The sequence below is a fragment of the Choloepus didactylus genome, chromosome 6 (assembly GCF_015220235.1).
Source record: "Choloepus didactylus isolate mChoDid1 chromosome 6, mChoDid1.pri, whole genome shotgun sequence".
NCBI lineage: Eukaryota > Metazoa > Chordata > Mammalia > Pilosa > Megalonychidae > Choloepus > Choloepus didactylus.
Genome location: NC_051312.1, coordinates 44,792,363 through 44,808,897, shown reverse-complemented (window position 1 = coordinate 44,808,897; position 16,535 = coordinate 44,792,363). Strand labels below are relative to the sequence as shown.

The 16,535-nt window shown below is 37.9% G+C and overlaps 1 protein-coding gene across 1 annotated transcript in view; it reads left to right on the top strand.

Moving 5' to 3' along the window:
- The window catches only part of PDHX (pyruvate dehydrogenase complex component X), a 108,154-nt gene that overhangs the window by 6,968 nt on the left and 84,651 nt on the right, over positions 1-16,535 (top strand).

Here is a 16,535-nt window from a genome sequence, read left to right as displayed (position 1 = left end):
ACTTAGTCTTATGTTGTTTCCTTTGTATGTGGTGAATTGCTTTTCTCTTGCTGCTTTCAGAACTTGCTCCTTCTCTTCAGTATTTGAGAGTCTGATCAGAATATGTCTTGGGGTGGGTTTATTTGGATTTATTCTATTTAGAGTTCACTGGGCATTTATGCTTTGTGTGTTTATATTGTGTAGAAGGTTGGGGAAGTTTTCCCCAACAATTTCTTTGAATACTCTTTCTAGACCTTTACCCTTCTCTTCCCTTTCTGGGACACCAATGAGTCTTAAATTTGGACGTTTTATTTTATCTGTCGTATCCCTGAGATCCATTGCGATTTTTTCAATTTTTTTCTCCGTTCTTTCTTTTGTTCTTTCATTTTCTGTTCTGTGGATTTCTAGGACTCTGAGATGTTGTTCAACTTCCTCTAGTCTTGAATTTTGAGTATCCAGAGTCTTTTTGATTTGGCCAACAGTTTCTTTTATTTCCATAAGATCTTCTATTTTTTTATTTACTCTTGCAATGTCTTCTTTATGCTCTTCTAGGGTCTTTTTATGGCGCTTATATCCTGGGCCATGGTCCTCTTGATGTCCTTTAAATCCTTTGCCATGTTTTCGTTCTTTGATTGTACCTCTTTAATTAATTTTGCGAGGAATAACGTTTCTTCCGAAATCTTGATTTGTGTGTTTGGAGCTGGATTCTCCATATCATCTGGTTTTATCATATGCATTAAGATTTTCTGTTGTTTTTGGTCTCTTGGCATTTGTTTTGCTTGATAGGGTTCTTAAAGGATATCGATCTAATTTTTCAGAGGCACAGCTTGGTGATGTGCACTTTCTCCAAGTAACCAGCAGATGGCGTCTGTGAGCCACCTATATTCCTCCAGTGAGTAGTGTGGGGAAATGATTCTTGTATGTTCAGTTGGGGAGCTCAGCCTGGGCGTGCTGCTGGAGTTGCCCGCCCTGAATGTGGGGCGCGCGCACAGGTGGTCAGGGAGGAGGGGCAGCTCTCTCTCGGTGTCCCATAAACCACCAGACTTGGCATAGCGCCTCTGGGTTCTCTGAGCGGATCCCCCCTCCCAGCTGCGATCCTCCCTCAGCCGAGAGAAAATGCCATGCTACGTCATCAGTGTGCACCGTCCCTCTAGGGAAGCCCTGGGCCGCTTGGCTGTGCTGTGGGGCTCTCAGCTTGCTTCAGAATGCAGATTGTGTGAGGCCGTCTCCACTGCAACTCCTTGTGGGCTGAGAGCAGCCGAGGTTTTCTCCACAGAGAGAGAGCGAGAGACAGAATATTTCCCCCGATTCTCCCAAGGTCAGCCATCACCAAAAGCCTCTGTCTGCTTGTTGAGGATTCGCTGTCTGTACTGAGCTGTTATCACTAAAACCTCACTTGGGGCTGGGCTGAGAAAGTGCACGGCACGGCTTCCATGAGGGAGGGGCTCCTGGCTTTAGGTTCTTGGCTCTCAGCGCGGGTCCGCAATTTTACTTACAGATTTTATGCTGTGATCTCGGGCATTCCTCCCAATTCATGTCAGTGGATGTTGAGTGTACAGTCACATTTGTCTCCCCGCTACCATTCCAGGTTATTTACTGGTTTTTTTGTTCATTTATGAATTGTTCTGGGGGAGACTAGGTCTTCCACCTCTTTCTATGCCGCCATCTTCCCAGAATCACCACAGTCTTTTATGGACATCCCAGAAAAGAGTAGTGCTATCACAGTCAGCTTTCAGGTGGTGCCTGCATATCTATAAACCATGCCCAAGTTTTCTCTTCCTCAGTCAGCTGACTGTAGGGTACTCCCCACAAAGCTTTAGGTGTAGGTGGGGAGAGAGGAGGTAATGTGGCAGAGTGGGGGGAGGGGGGACATGGGCATTTGGGCCACTTTCTCATTAACTTACCTGTGCCTTCAGGGCCTGCGTGAGCCCAGTCTCATGCATACTGCTTCCAGTTGTTACAGCAGGCCTAACAAACTAAGATACCATGTAAGGACAGTTGGAACTGGATAAAGGAAATAGTAGTAGGAGTAGCAGCTTGAGGGTCTAAAATTTGAATTATCAGGAAATATTTTGTACGTATTTATATTGCTTTAAAACATTTCATTCTGTATATGGAAGTGGGACATTAGGAGTAGCCATTACATATTGAGTACTCCCTATTTGCCATGCTTCGTTTTAGGTTCTTTACTTGCATCACTTCTAATTATCATAAGAGCCTTGCAAGGGTTAGTCACATTTTGCAGGTGAGGAAATGGAGAATCAGAGAGGTTTAGCAATTTGCCCAAGCTTAGTGATAAGTGAATGACCATTTTGGAAGTAGCACACGGTAGTGTCCAAAGGAAGAAAAGGAATGTCTATCTTGCCAAACAAGGAAGCATCTTCTTGGGTTACTGTAGCAGAATTCCTTTTGTCTCACTGACCAAAACTGATTATGTGTCCTTTCCTAAGCCAGTCACTGGTATGAAGAATAGATTGACTTCAACTAGTCAAGGAGCACCCGTTGGGGCTGGGCAATGTGACCATCATATTAGAGCAATTAAAAATACTAAAACTGCATGCATTCAGCTTTCATGGAGTTTTGCCTTAATGCTGTTTCAGGCCTTGATTTTCCATTCTCTTTCAGTTTGGAGATTCAGCAGACCATTTGACAGCTAGAGTCTGTGTTAACTTACTTCCATCTGTAAGTTCCTAAGATGATATATTCTTAAATATTCCTCCTCATTGTTGTCTTGAGCTTAATTTTCCTTTTACAACAAAATGTATAAATCTTCAGTCTTATGTGTGTGTGTTCATTCTTTTGCTAGTCTGCAAGTGTAGTGGTAATTTCTTTTTTTTTTTCTTTCTTATTTATCCAAATACAATTATCCAGATATCCAAAGGTACAATCGGTTGCCCATGGTGCCATCATACAGCTGTGCATCCATCACCACAATTAATTCTTTTTTCAATTTTTAGAGCATTTTCATTACTCCAGAAAAGAAATAAAGACAAAAAAAGGAAACTCCAATCTTCCCATACCCCTTACTGCCCCCCCTCTATTATTGATTCATAGTTTTGGTATAGTACATTGGTTGCTGTTGATGAAAGAATGTTAAAATACTACTAACTGTAGTATATAGTTTGCAATAGGTATATGTTTTTTTCCTATATGCCCCTCTATTATTAACTTCTAGTTATAGTGTCATGCATTTGTTGTAGTTCATGAGAGAGATTTCTAATATTTGTACAGTTAATCACGAGCATTGTCCACCATAAGATTCACTGTTTAATACATTCCTATCTTTTAACCTCCAACTTTCCTTGTGGTGATTTACATGACTCTGAGCTTACCCTTTCCACCACCTTCACACACCATTCAGCCCTGTTAGTTATTTTCATAACATGCTACAATCACCTCTGTCCACTTCCAAGCATTTAAGTTCACCCTAGTTGAACATTCTGCTCATAATAAGCAACTGCTCCCCATTCTTTAGCCTCATTTTATATCCTGGTAACTTACATTTCATGTCTATGAGTTTATATGTTATAATTAGTTCATATCAGTGAGACCCTGCAATATTTGTCTTTATGTGTCGGTCTTATTTCACTCTATATAGTGCCCTCAAGTTTTCTTCGTCAACCCATTTTTTTTAAGACAGTTTGGTTCACACACCGTACATGCCATCCTAAGTAAACAATTGTTGTTTCCCTGTATAGTCATGTATTTATGTATTCAGCACCATCACCACTATCTATATAAGGACGTCTCCATTTCTTCCACAAAGAAGGAGGAAGAGTCAAAGAAGGTAGAGGGACAAAAGAAAAAGAAAAAAGAGAGAGAGAGAAAAAAAACATGACAGCTAGAAAACAACAAAAGGAAAGATAGCGTTAAACTAAAGTAGAATAAAGAGTCAGACAACATCATCAATGCCAGGAGTCCCATACCCTTCCCCTATTCTACCCCCCCCCCATATGCATTCAGCTTTGGTATATTGCGTTTATTATATTAAAGGAAGCATAATACAATGTTTCTGTTAATTATAGTCTCTAGTTTGCCTTGATTGTATTTTCCCCCCAATCCCACCCTATTTTTAATACCTTGCAATGTTGACATTCATTTGTTCTACCTCATGTAAAAACATATTTGTACCTTTTATTACAATCGTTGAGCACCCTAGGTTTCACTGTCCCAGTCTTTATCTTTCATCTTTTGTTCTGATGTCCCACATGTTCCTACTTTCCTCTTTCAACCATACTCACAGTCATCTTTGTTCAGTGTACTTACATTGCTGTGCTGCTGTCTCCCAAAATTGTGTTCCAAACCTCTCACTCCTATCTTTCCTTTCTGTCTGCAGTGCTTTCTTTAGTGTTTCCTGTAGAGCAGGTATCTTGTTCACAAACTCTGTCATTGTCTGTTTGTCAGAGAACATTTTAAGCTCTCCCTCATATTTGAAGGACAGTTTTGCCGGATATAGGATTCTTGGTTGGTGGTTTTTCTGTTTCAGTATCTTACATACATCACCCCACTTCCTTTTTGCCTCCATGGTTTCTATTGAGAAATCCGCACGTAGTCTTATCAAGTTTCCTTTGTATGTGATGGAACTCTTTTTTCTTGCTGCTTTCAGGATTCTCTCTTTATCTTTGACATTTGATAATCTGATTATTAAGTGTCTTGGCATAGGCCTATTCAGATCTATTCTGTTTGGGGTACGCTGTGCCCCTTGAATCCATGATTCTATGTCCTTCATAAGAGATGGGAAATTTTCATTGACTATTTCCTCTATTATTGCTTCTGCCCCTTTTCCCTTGTCTTCTCCTTCTGGGACACCAGTGACATATACATTCCTGCATTTCATTTTGTCCTTAAGTTACTGGAGATGTTGCTCATATTTTTCCATTCTTTCCTCTGTCTGTTCTTTTGTGTGTAGGCTTTCAGGTGCCTTGTTCTCCAGTTCCTGAGTGTTTTCTTCTGCCTCTTGAGATCTGCTGTTGTATGTCTCCATTGTGTGTTTCATCTCTTGTGTTGTGCCTTTCATTTCCATAGATTTCTGTCAGTTGTATTTTTTGAACTTTGGATTTCTACCTTATGTATGCCCAGTGTTTTCATTATACGTTTCATCTCTTTTGCCATATCTTCCCTAAACTTTTGAATTGATTTAGTATTAGTTGTTCAAATTCCTGTATCTCAGTTGAAGTATAAGTTTGTTCCTTTGACTGGGCCATACCTTCTTTTCTCTTAGTGTAGGTTGTAGTTTTCTGTTGTCTAGGCATCTGGTTTCCTTGCTTACCCCAATCAGGTTTTCCCAGACCAGAACAGGCTCAGGTCTTGGAAGGAAGGAATAATATCCGGTTTCCTGAGGGTGTCTTAGAAGATTGGTACACCCTGTGAGGCCTGAAGTCACTGTGCTTTTCTGCCCAGCAGGTGGCACCTGTCAGCCTGTAGCTCCAGACTGGTGTAAGGAGGTGTGGCCTGTGGCTTCTTTCCCCCAGGCTCTGGGGTCTGGTTCTAAATGGAAGGCAGATAGTAGAGCTGTGCCCCACCTCTTTCCTCTTGGGGAAGATACCCGCCCTAGAGAGAGGACAGTAGCAGTTGAATACTCTCTGCCTGTGCTATCTCCACCATTGTCTGGGTCAGAGCACTGGGAACTGAAAATGGCTGAGGCTTTCTCCACTGAGGTGAAACAGGGACAGAAATCCCCCTTCAGGGGCAGTGCGCAGCCACCCTCCAGCTCTCCGAGGTCAGTAGTCACCAAAAGCCTCTGTCTGCTTGTTGGGGATTTGTATCTTGTATTGAGCAGTCCACGTTTGTTAATTAAAACCCCAGTTGGAGCTCAGCTGAGCTATATTCATTTGCTGGAAGAGTGCTGCTCTCTAGCACCACGAGGCTTTGCCATTCGGGCCGTGGGGGGAGGGCGTTCCCTGCTTGGATCCACAGTTTTTACTTACAGATTTTATGCTGCAATCTCAGGCATTCCTCCCAATTCAGGCTGGTGTATGATGAGTGGACGGTCACATTTGTGGCCCCGCAGTTATTCCAGTTTATTTACTAGTTGTTACTGGTTGTTTATTAGTTGTTCCAGGGGGCAAACTAGCTTCCATTCCTATCTGTGTTGCCATCTTCTTTCTCTTGGTGATTTCTTTTTGCCCTTGTTGCAAGATTGCAAAATGAACTAGGATTCATGTAGAATTTTAATTTAATTGTTTAATACTAAGAATGCTAGTATTGCAAGCTGAAACCTGTCCTGAAGTATTTGGTTTCATTCTGAGGAAATTGTCTACAGCCACAGACTACCTAACAATTCCAGCCAGCTTCCTTAAGACTTAAGAATGTGCATTTGGTACTAAGTGTTTGAAATAATCACCGAATTCTATAAACAAAATGGTGTTTGTAGTGATATTTTTTATACTTGGTAGGCAGTACATTTACTGTAGCTAATGATTTAATTGATACCTTTCTGCAACTGTAGAAATTAAGGACTTTCTTGTATTACATGAAACAATTCTTGGGAAGAATTTGGGTTGGCAGTTGTATATTTCAGGAGAGTTTGGTTGGGAATCTGCTAGCTCTGGTTTTTAGAGGGCCATAAATCTATTTGAAAACTGATAAAAACTATACCATTTCTTTAGAAAAATACATACATGCAAATTTTTTTAATGTGATTCCAGGGGACTCACAGATCTTCCTGTAATTTATCCTTAAAAACCCCTTAGCCTCCACTCTAGTTTTGGGGGCATTTCCTTCAGAGAATAATCATACTTTGTAGGGATATTTAAGATATCTGAGAATAAAAAAGATATGTTTGAAAACAGGGATTCCAACTGTAAGTAAATGACTAGTAAATACATTTACATATGTGATTACAACAAAGTCAGTTATTTGGAAATTTTGATTAATTCTGGGTTTGGGTTAAGTTTTCTTGTGCATTTAGGTGCGCCAGACTATTCCTTAAACATCTGTACTGTTCTCTCTCCTTTCTTTTGCTTCAAATGGTATGAGCTTCCTTATGATTTGGAAACTTTCTCATACCTTAGGTGCCTCCTTCCCCCATCTTTCCATGTATTTGAGAGGATCCTCACAGGTAACAGATGGCCATTTGAAAATAGGTACTTCGAGGAGAGTTTAATAAAGTGATCATTTTTGTTAAGTGAGTTCAGGGTTTAGAGAAACCATTAGAGATGGTGCTGTACCAAGGTATAATTAGAGCAAAGTGCTGTCACCACTACTAGGCCTGCAGGGGCATGGAGAGGGAGGCTGGGGGCAGACTGCTGATGGAGCTGCGGCCTTCTGTTAAAGGACCCAGCCCAGATATCCCCCAGGGAGGGAGCTGGGGGAATAAATACTCTCCTCTCTCCCTTCAGTCTCCTGCTTTTGCTGCCCATTGCTTGGCTCAACCCAGCTGGAGGCAAAGCTTAAGGATAGGCATTGCTGTAGCCCTTGAAATAGTGTGGGGAAGATTGAAGGGTAGATCTGGAAGGAGAAATGAAAGGCTGAGGAGTAGATCTGGAAGGACACACCTACCTCACTCGTACCCATTAATCATTCCTCAGTTTTAACATTATCAAGCACTGTATTGTATATATACTTATGGTAGTTTCATGTTAAGAGAGGGGGAGGAATCAAGTATAATATGTTTGCCTGGAAGACTCAAGTGTAGTTTCTCCGGAGCCTGTCCCTGGGCCAGTGCCTTGCACGAAAGTTTAAGCAGAGGGTCTTTTTAGCTGACCAAATTTGTAATGAGGTTTTTCTGTACTTACATTTGAAGAGCTATATAGGATCAATTCTGTGTTGGTTATAAGGATTTTGAGGACTTATTATAGGAGAAAGAGTTTCATTTTGTTGCTGTGGCATCTAATTTTGCTTTGGGGTCTTTCATTTGTACTCCTAACTAAAGAGTTATCCTCTACTACTCACTTTCTCCTATTCTACATTTAATTTATCAGAAATCCTCATTGGCTCTACCTTTTAAATATAACCTGACTGCTTCTCACTACCTCTACCACTACCAACCAGACTTGTCCAAGCACCACCATCTCATCTCTAGATTACTGGAGGAGCCTCCCAGCTGATCTCCTGTAACCATCCTTGCTCCAGTACAGCCTCCTCTCCACACAGCTCTCGGGATTCTAAAGTCAGAGTATGTCACTCCTCTGTTATGAACTCTTCAAGTGCCTCCCATTAAACTCAGAATAAAATCTGAAGTCTTTATTATGACTCAGAAGGCCCAAAATAAGAGTGCCCCTCCTCCTGTCTAACCTGAACACTTACCATGCTCTTCACTCGCTCACTCCAGTACTCTGGTTTTCTTGCTGTGTTTTGAACATACCAAGCACACACTCTCCTCATTCTTTGTGCTTGCTGTTTCATCTAATTAGAAGGCCCTTCCACCAGATATTTTCATGATTTCCTTCCTCACTCACCTCTGAGGACCTTATCAGTAGAGGCCTTCCCTTGTCAACCAATAAAATAGTTCCCCTTCTGTCACTTTGTTTTCTTACCTTCCTTTCTTTCTTAGTTCATATCATTACTAACGTATTATATTATTTGTTTATTTTCTATCTTCCCCCTTTATGGAAGCTACTTGGAAGTAGGGATTTTTGTCTGCTTTTGTTCACTTTTGGTATTTCCAACCCCTAGGAGAATACCTACCTAGCACTTAATAGGTGCTGAATACGTATTTGTTGAATAAATGAACAACTGAACACAGATCTTCCTGTCTTTAGTCCTTCTTCTCCTCCACTCCATTCTCTCCTGTACCTTGATGTGATTTTTCAGGAATGCAAATCAGACGATGCTCTCCTCAGCTTAAAGCCCTTCTATTTCTCTCTACCACTGTCAGGATGATGTCCCCTATGTGCCTTTTCAGTCTCTCAGGTCAAATGGTCTAAGTGAGTAAAGGAGAACAAGTAACACATTCGTGGGTATCTTTACTTTGGATGTATAAACTCAAGGCTCATTATTTTAGCTTTTCGGCGAGGTGTATGATATCATCAAGGAATATGTGATTTTTCTGTGAGTTACCGACTTATGAACGTTAGCCGTATATTTGGAACTTCAAGCAAGTTGTTTCTAAATGGTGGTCATTTCTCTTACTTGCTCAGAAGTCTTTTCATGGCTTTCCATTGCTACCTAAACAACACCAAACCCATTAACTAGATATTAAAGTGTATTATAATGTAGTCCCAACATATTTTTTTGGTTTACAAGTCTCACTTTTCATCTTCATTATATTCTACTCTTCAGCTAAACTAAGCTGTATTCTTACCTCTGTTTCATTGCACATGATGCTTCTTTCACTTGAAATGTCTCTGCTTATTTCCTTGCCTTGTTTTATTTGCCTAGCACAGATTTTTCTTCCTTACTTGATCATCTAGAATGCCTCAGCTCTCAGTTCTTTGGTCTCATAGCACTTTCACCTACTTCTCTCTAGTACGTTTGTGTTTATCTTGACTTCCCATTTACATTGACATCCTTTTGAGGTTCAAGATCCTTGGTCTTGTTCAGGTCTAGGACTAGGACAACAAGGGTTCAGTAGGCATTTGTTGAATTAGTTGAGTGTGTAATTTGGTCTTTGGTCATGGTAGTATATAGTGTGGCAATGCTGAAGGTGAAACATTTGTTGACGGTTAATAGTTTGGTTTTCAGACGTGAAATATAGTTAAAATAGAGATCAAGAATTAGTGCATTTTAGCTGTGAGAATGAGACCGGAATAGATAAAGCAAAGAACTGAAAGGAAACCTTCAAATTTAGGCTGGGAAGGTGAAAAGAACCTGACAATCCATCTGTCATTACTCTAGGAAGGAACTGTGAAGTAGGACGTTGTGATACATCTGTCTGGGTGCCTCCAGAGTCTACCCTTTTAACCATGTACTATGTTGCCTGTTGGTAATAAATAGGAAATGTTTTTGAGACTTATTTGCTCTTTGCCAGGCCCCATTGTGAGAACTTTGCATATGCTACCTTATTTAATCCTTAAAAAAATTTCTTTTTATCACTGTTTTACAGAAGAAGAAACTGAGGCACAGAATGGTTAAGTAATAATAAATGGCAAAGCTTGAATTCGAACCCAGGCAGTTTGGCTCCAGCGCCTGTTTCCTAAATCACTATGGTATGCTGCTTCTCATTAAGTCTTTGTAAAAAATTAATTCACTTAACTTTTTATTAAATAATAAAATATTTATTTTAACATAGTGATACATAAATATAGTTTAGAGAATCAAATAGCACTAAAAGGTTTATAGCAAAATATAGTGGTTCTCTGCTTCATCTCTCCCCATTCTCCCAGTCTTCTTCCTTAGAAGCAACAAATGTTGACTCTTTTCTGTTTCTTCTGGCATTTGCCCACCTCCCTATTTTTAAGGAATATGAGTATACTGCTTTCTTTTAAATACTTAATTTTAGATACTATCTTTGAACAACTTCTGGTTGGTGCCATCCCCTATGTTTTCCTTCCTGCATTCTCCCGGTATAGTTACTTTGCAATTCTTCGTTAAATCCATAGTCAATATTTACATTATTATTCATAAGCACAAATGACAGTTGTCATATATTGCCACTTTTTATGATGGTTACCTTTCTTACTTTTCACTTTTCCTTAAGTTAGTTACCTTTTAATAATTTTGTTTAGTTTTCTTTGTACCTATTGCTAATTCATCCCATACCATCTAACAGCTTCTTCACACAACTTCCTGTAATGTCATTCATGTGAGATAATCTCTCAGTTAACTTATTTTTGTGTTTTCTATATATCTTCAGTGTGTAAGTTGAAACTCCGTCTGTCATCCAGCACTGGAATGAGGGAGGGGCCCAGATATCTAATTTGTATCTCAAACAACATCTACCCAATTTTTCCTATTTTAGCTCCTACCCCACCACTGCTCTCCTAGTTCCAGAAGTCCTCAGAGGCTACTAATTCCTGAGCCTTTGGGGAATTCCATGGTATAAATCAGGTTGATTCTCAGCTTTCCCTACTACTGGTTTATGAGTTGGCTTTCTAGGATCTCTTTAGTCAATTATTACTCGGCCATTTACTTTTCAGCTTCCAAAATTGTGTGTCATAGTCTCTTTTTCTTTTTTCCCTGTCCTTACAGGTTTGTCTTTAAAAAAAAAAAAATTTTTTTTTTTTTACTTAGTGTTAGGTAAGTTTGGGAAGAGAGTCAAATTAGATAAATTGATTGTGGAAAATTATTAAAGAGTGGTAAAAAAAAAACAAGCAAAAGAAAAAAAAAACACTTACAATAATATTATCAACTAGAGGTAACTTGTTATTTTGGAGAATATCCTTTCAGTCTTTGTGTGTGAATGAGCAAGGCAGGTAGAAATTGGATCATGCCATATGTATTGCTTGTGGGGCATCTTTTATGCTCTTGTTGCCATGCCAAGAGCTATAAATGCCCCTTTCGCATAAACTGTTATGTATACATTTTCATGTAATTGTGATTTTTTTCTGTTGTACTCTATTGACATTTTAAATCCATTTCTTTGACAAGCACCACTCCACAACAACCATTTGAACAAAGAAGACTTAATGGCAAGCTCTTTTTTAGTACACATCACTTTAAGAATTTCCTTTATGCCACCTCTATTCAAAGCAGCAGTATTAATATTCTTCAGTGCCTGGGTGCTGATTTTTAAATTACCCGTACTTCGTTCTGCTTTATTTCATTCAGCCTGCAGATGGCAGAATTGTTTTATTTGAACAGCAGTTTTAAAGATTCCATTTTATTTAATGAGTTCTTGCGTTGGAAAGATAGATGATTAAATGAGGTGTATCTTTCCCAATTAGAGAAGAAGCAAATTAATGTTAGGGACAGGGAGCCACACCAAGAAACTACTTGGTAATTTGCTTCTTCATTTGGTCTACCTTCATTTCATGATTTTTGTGTGCTTAGATTATAGTCATATAAATGGACTAGAGCATGAAGCTCAAGCTGTTTCATAGTAAACTGCTGAATTTCCTTAATTACTTTAGGCAGAGTAATGGAGCTTAGCTCCATGTCATATTAACCACAAAGTAATTTGTTCTGCATTTGTATTTTAAGAGTTGCTTTTATTTATTTATTTTTTTCAATCTATTCATGTATAGGTCATCAGTATAAAGCTTTGATATAATTGATTTTGCTGAAGTAGGAGTGTTTTGTTCTTAGTAGGATAAAAGAAATACTTTAGGGAGCAAGAAATTAGAATTAGATTAGTGTACCATGTCTGAAATTGAAGGCCGAATTATACTGTAGAAAAATTGGAACAGCAGATTTGAAGAAATGTAGGAAATGCTTAGAAAAACTGCTGTAAAATTCAATGACTGATAGATTGCTTGTTGTGCTTGATATGGCAGGTAAAGCAGCAATATACTAAGCAAAAACTTTAAATTTATTGTGTCATTTTGTTGAGGGAAAAAAACATTAACAGCTCTAGTAATGAGTGATGTGAGACTACTTTTAAAATGAGTACATTAAATTTTTTAAAAAAAACAGCTTTATTGACATTTAATTGATATACAATGAAGTTTATGCATTTAAAGTATACACTTTAATTTTATGTATACATACCCTTGAAACCATCAACAAAATCAAGACAATGAGCATATAAATTACTCCCCAAAATTTCATCATGCTCATTGTAAATCCTCCTTTCTACTCCTCTCAGCCCATCCCTAGACAGCTTCTGCTTCCAGTCACAACATACTAGTTTGCATTTTCCGGAATTCTGCATAAATATAATCATACAGTATAAGATCATTACATGTTTTAGCATATATCAATAATTCATTCTTTTTTAATGGTGAATAGTATTCCATTGCATGGATATACCATAGTTTGTCCATTCACCAGTTGAATGACATTTGAGTTGTTCCCAGTTTTTGGCTATTATAAATAAAACTGCTATGCATATTCGTGCATAAGTCTTTGTGTGAACATTCTCTTAAGTAAATGCTTAAGAGTATGTTTAATGTTTTTAAAAACCTTCCAAACTATTTTCCAAAGAGATTGTATCATTTTATGTTCCCATTAAGACTATATGAAAGTTCCATTTTCCCAGCATCCTCACCAATATTTGGTGTAGTCAGTCTTTTTTATTTTAAATATTTTTTTTTTTTATTAGAGAAGTTGTGGGTTTACAGAGCAGTCATGCCTAAAATACAGTGTTCCCATATACTGCTGTATTATTAACACCAAGCATTGGTGTGGTACATTTTTTACAATTGATGAAAGCACCTTTGTATAATTGTACTAACGATAGACCATGGTTTAACTTAGGGTTCACTATGTAGTGCGCTTCCATGGATTTTTTAAAAATTTTTTAGTCTATTACTGTATGTACAACCTAATGTCTCCCCTTTTAACCACATTCAGATATATATTTCAGTGCTGTTAATTACATTAATGATCTTATACCACTGTTACCACCATCCATTACCAAAACATCATTTCTGCAGTCTTAAAATTTTTTAAATATGTTTTTTACCTGCTATAGAAGGACAGACTTTACAAGCCAGTTAGAGATAAATGTGTTAGCTTTACAAATAGGAACAGGACACTTAAAATGACCACAAAGGGGTTTAATTCTAACTAAATTTTGGATATTTTTCATGTACTAATTGGAATAATCTGTATGATCAATGGGGGAAAAAACCATACCTCCCTTATTTTTACCTGGAGTCATGCCCAGTTAATATTGGTAGGAAGTTTAATTGGTGCATATTTCAAAGCCATCTTACTTTGACAGGAAAAAGATAGAATGTACTGCTTAATGGAATTATGTAGGAGGCTATATTTGATTTCAATAGAAATTTAGGTGTAGGTTAAAATTCGAAGTTGTCTAGAAAAACTCACACTATCTCAGTAGGGTTGACAGCAGCCATAAATGATAGATATGAATAAAGTATGTGCAGCCCTGTCATTCAAAGCTGCTATTATGATTGTATAATTACTTCTCCACTGGAAAAATACATTTGGAAATGGCATATTTAATGTTTCAATTGAAAGAGGATATACTAGAATGAGATACATGCTCTTATTAATAAATTAATGTTTATGTTTTGAAATAATTTTCTAGCTTAAGAGTCTGAGAGTAGATTGGTTAGATAAATCAGAAGATATATTGCACATTTTACTCCCCATAATAAGCCAGTATAATCAGTCAAGACATAGTACTAAATAATGGAGATGTCCAAAATGTCCTTCTTTGGTTTTTGTCACCCTCATTTCAGAGTAACAATAGTGATCTATTACAGGATTTTTATGTTTTATTATTATTCAAGAAGCAATTTCATTTCATCCTTGAAAGGTGGCTGTATGAGGAATGATTATAATCTTTTTATTTTTAAAATATCAAAATTTTTGAGATTCTTGATGCGGTAATTTGGAAAATAATATTTAATAAATACAAAAGTTTCTCAATAAAGTCCTTAATGTTAGGAATAATGGAAATGTGAGGGTCTCACACGTGGAGTGTATAATAGGAGGTGGAGCCATAAAACAAATATGAATTATATTATGGCAGCTGAAACCAACTTAAAAATAATATTGAAGATAGACTTTGTTTTGACAGAATTGACTTAGTGTTTGTCATAAATTGGAATCTGGATATAGAATCAGTGAAGTCCATTTTGTTTCTTTGAAGTGGAATTTTATTTGATATATAAATTTAAGTCTTATATGATTATGAATTTCATAATCATAATGCCAGGCTTGAGCTTTTTGATAGAAGCAACATGCTGGGACCTTTTTTTTTTTTTAGCTTTGCTTTTTAAGAAGTTGACCACTTACCATGGTGCTATTAAAAGGTAGTTTTTTGTGTTTGCCCTTTTTTTAAATCCCATATGTTATTATGAGCTTAAAAGAATCACATGTTGAAGGCTGAGCTAGCTGTGTATTCATTAGGCAAGTGTTTGTTTTCTTCGTCAAAAAAATTGAAATAGATAATTGACAGAATGTAATAAAGAAAGCTCATTTTTAAATTTCCTTATGTGTTCAGTTTATCAAGCTTTGAGCTCTTAAGAGTACTTGCAATTAAGAGTAGGCTTGTTATTGTTTACATTTGGGGACACATCACTAATGTTATATATAAGCTAGTCTGTATGTGTATGTTTCCAAGTTTACCTAAGAATTTGGTGCACCAGTGCTTTATAAACAGTGCATTACGATGGTGCATAGTGTTTGCAATATTTTCTACCTCTCTGTTAGTTTCCTACAACTACCATAACAAATTACCACAAACCACATGGCTTAAAACAACAGATTCTGGAGGCTCTGAGGGAGAATCCATTCCATGCCTCATTCCTTGCTTCTGGTGGTTGCCAGCAATCCTTGATGTGCCTTAGCTTGTTGACTCATCATTCCAATCTCTGCCTCCATCTTCACATCCTCATCTTCTCTTTGTCTCTGTGTCCTCCCCTCTTGTTATGAGGACACCTATCATTGGATTTAAAGCCTACCCTAAATCAGGATGATCTTATCTCGAGATCTTTATCTTAAATATATCTGCAATAATCTTTTGTCCAAATAAGGTCACCTTTACAGGTTCCAGGAGTTAGAACTTGGACATATCTTTTAGGGGGACTCTGTTCAACCCACTACACTATCTGCTATCTTAATGTGCTTATTTTAGTCCACAAGGACTTAATTTATCTTTCTAAGAAAAAATGCGAAGATTTTTAAGTGATATTCCAGTTGTAATTTGCATTTCAACTAGATGTAGCCTGGGGATGAAACTGTTGCAGTGAACATTGTTGGTAGCCATAGGGGTTGACAGACATTGGAAGGCATCTGTTCCCCAGTCTCTTCTGAGATAGCCAAGTATTTTAATAATAAGTCAGGAGGTAAGAAACTCATTGTGTCTACTTTTTCTCCCTTATTGCTGGTATATAATGCACTTAAAGATTATCTGTTCTCTTCCACATTGGAAATATTCATTTTCAGTGGTAAAAGTGGCTTTATAGTACAGGAATTCTGTATGCCCAAGATAGGGAAAGGGTTTATTAGGATATTTGATTGGACACATGAAGAATGTCCACATGATGTGGACTTGATATATCTGATTTGCTGTGTTGTAAATAAACAGTGATAGGCTGACCCATGTTTGTAAGGAACACAGAGGTAGCATACATAGTAGAGTACAGCCTTGAGAGTTAGAAGACAGAATCCAACTCCCTTACTCTGTCTGAATTGTAGTTTTCTCATTGGTGAAATGGGGATGTTGACTCTATCATTGTTGGGGTCTTAGGAATGATAATTCTACTTTACTATCTTTCTTAGAGTTTGGTACCAGTTGAGAGACAGAGGCAGAAAAGTCAGATCAAAGTAGCAGTTTTAATGCTGTTGGTCGTGTTGGATTGGAAAATGTGACTTTGATCTGTGGCCTTGTGCAGTTGGGCTTCCTAGTACAACCCATATTTGGACCTTAGGCTCCTTGTTTGAGGGAGAGTTATGTCTTATCTGAATTGCTGCCTCATGTCCAGTGGGTCCCCTGGTGGGAACAGAGAGAGATGGGCCTTGTGTCTGCCTTGAAAGCAGACCCATTTATGCCTAGCACATGGAAGAGCTGATAGGAATATGCAGATTCCCTCTAGGCAGAG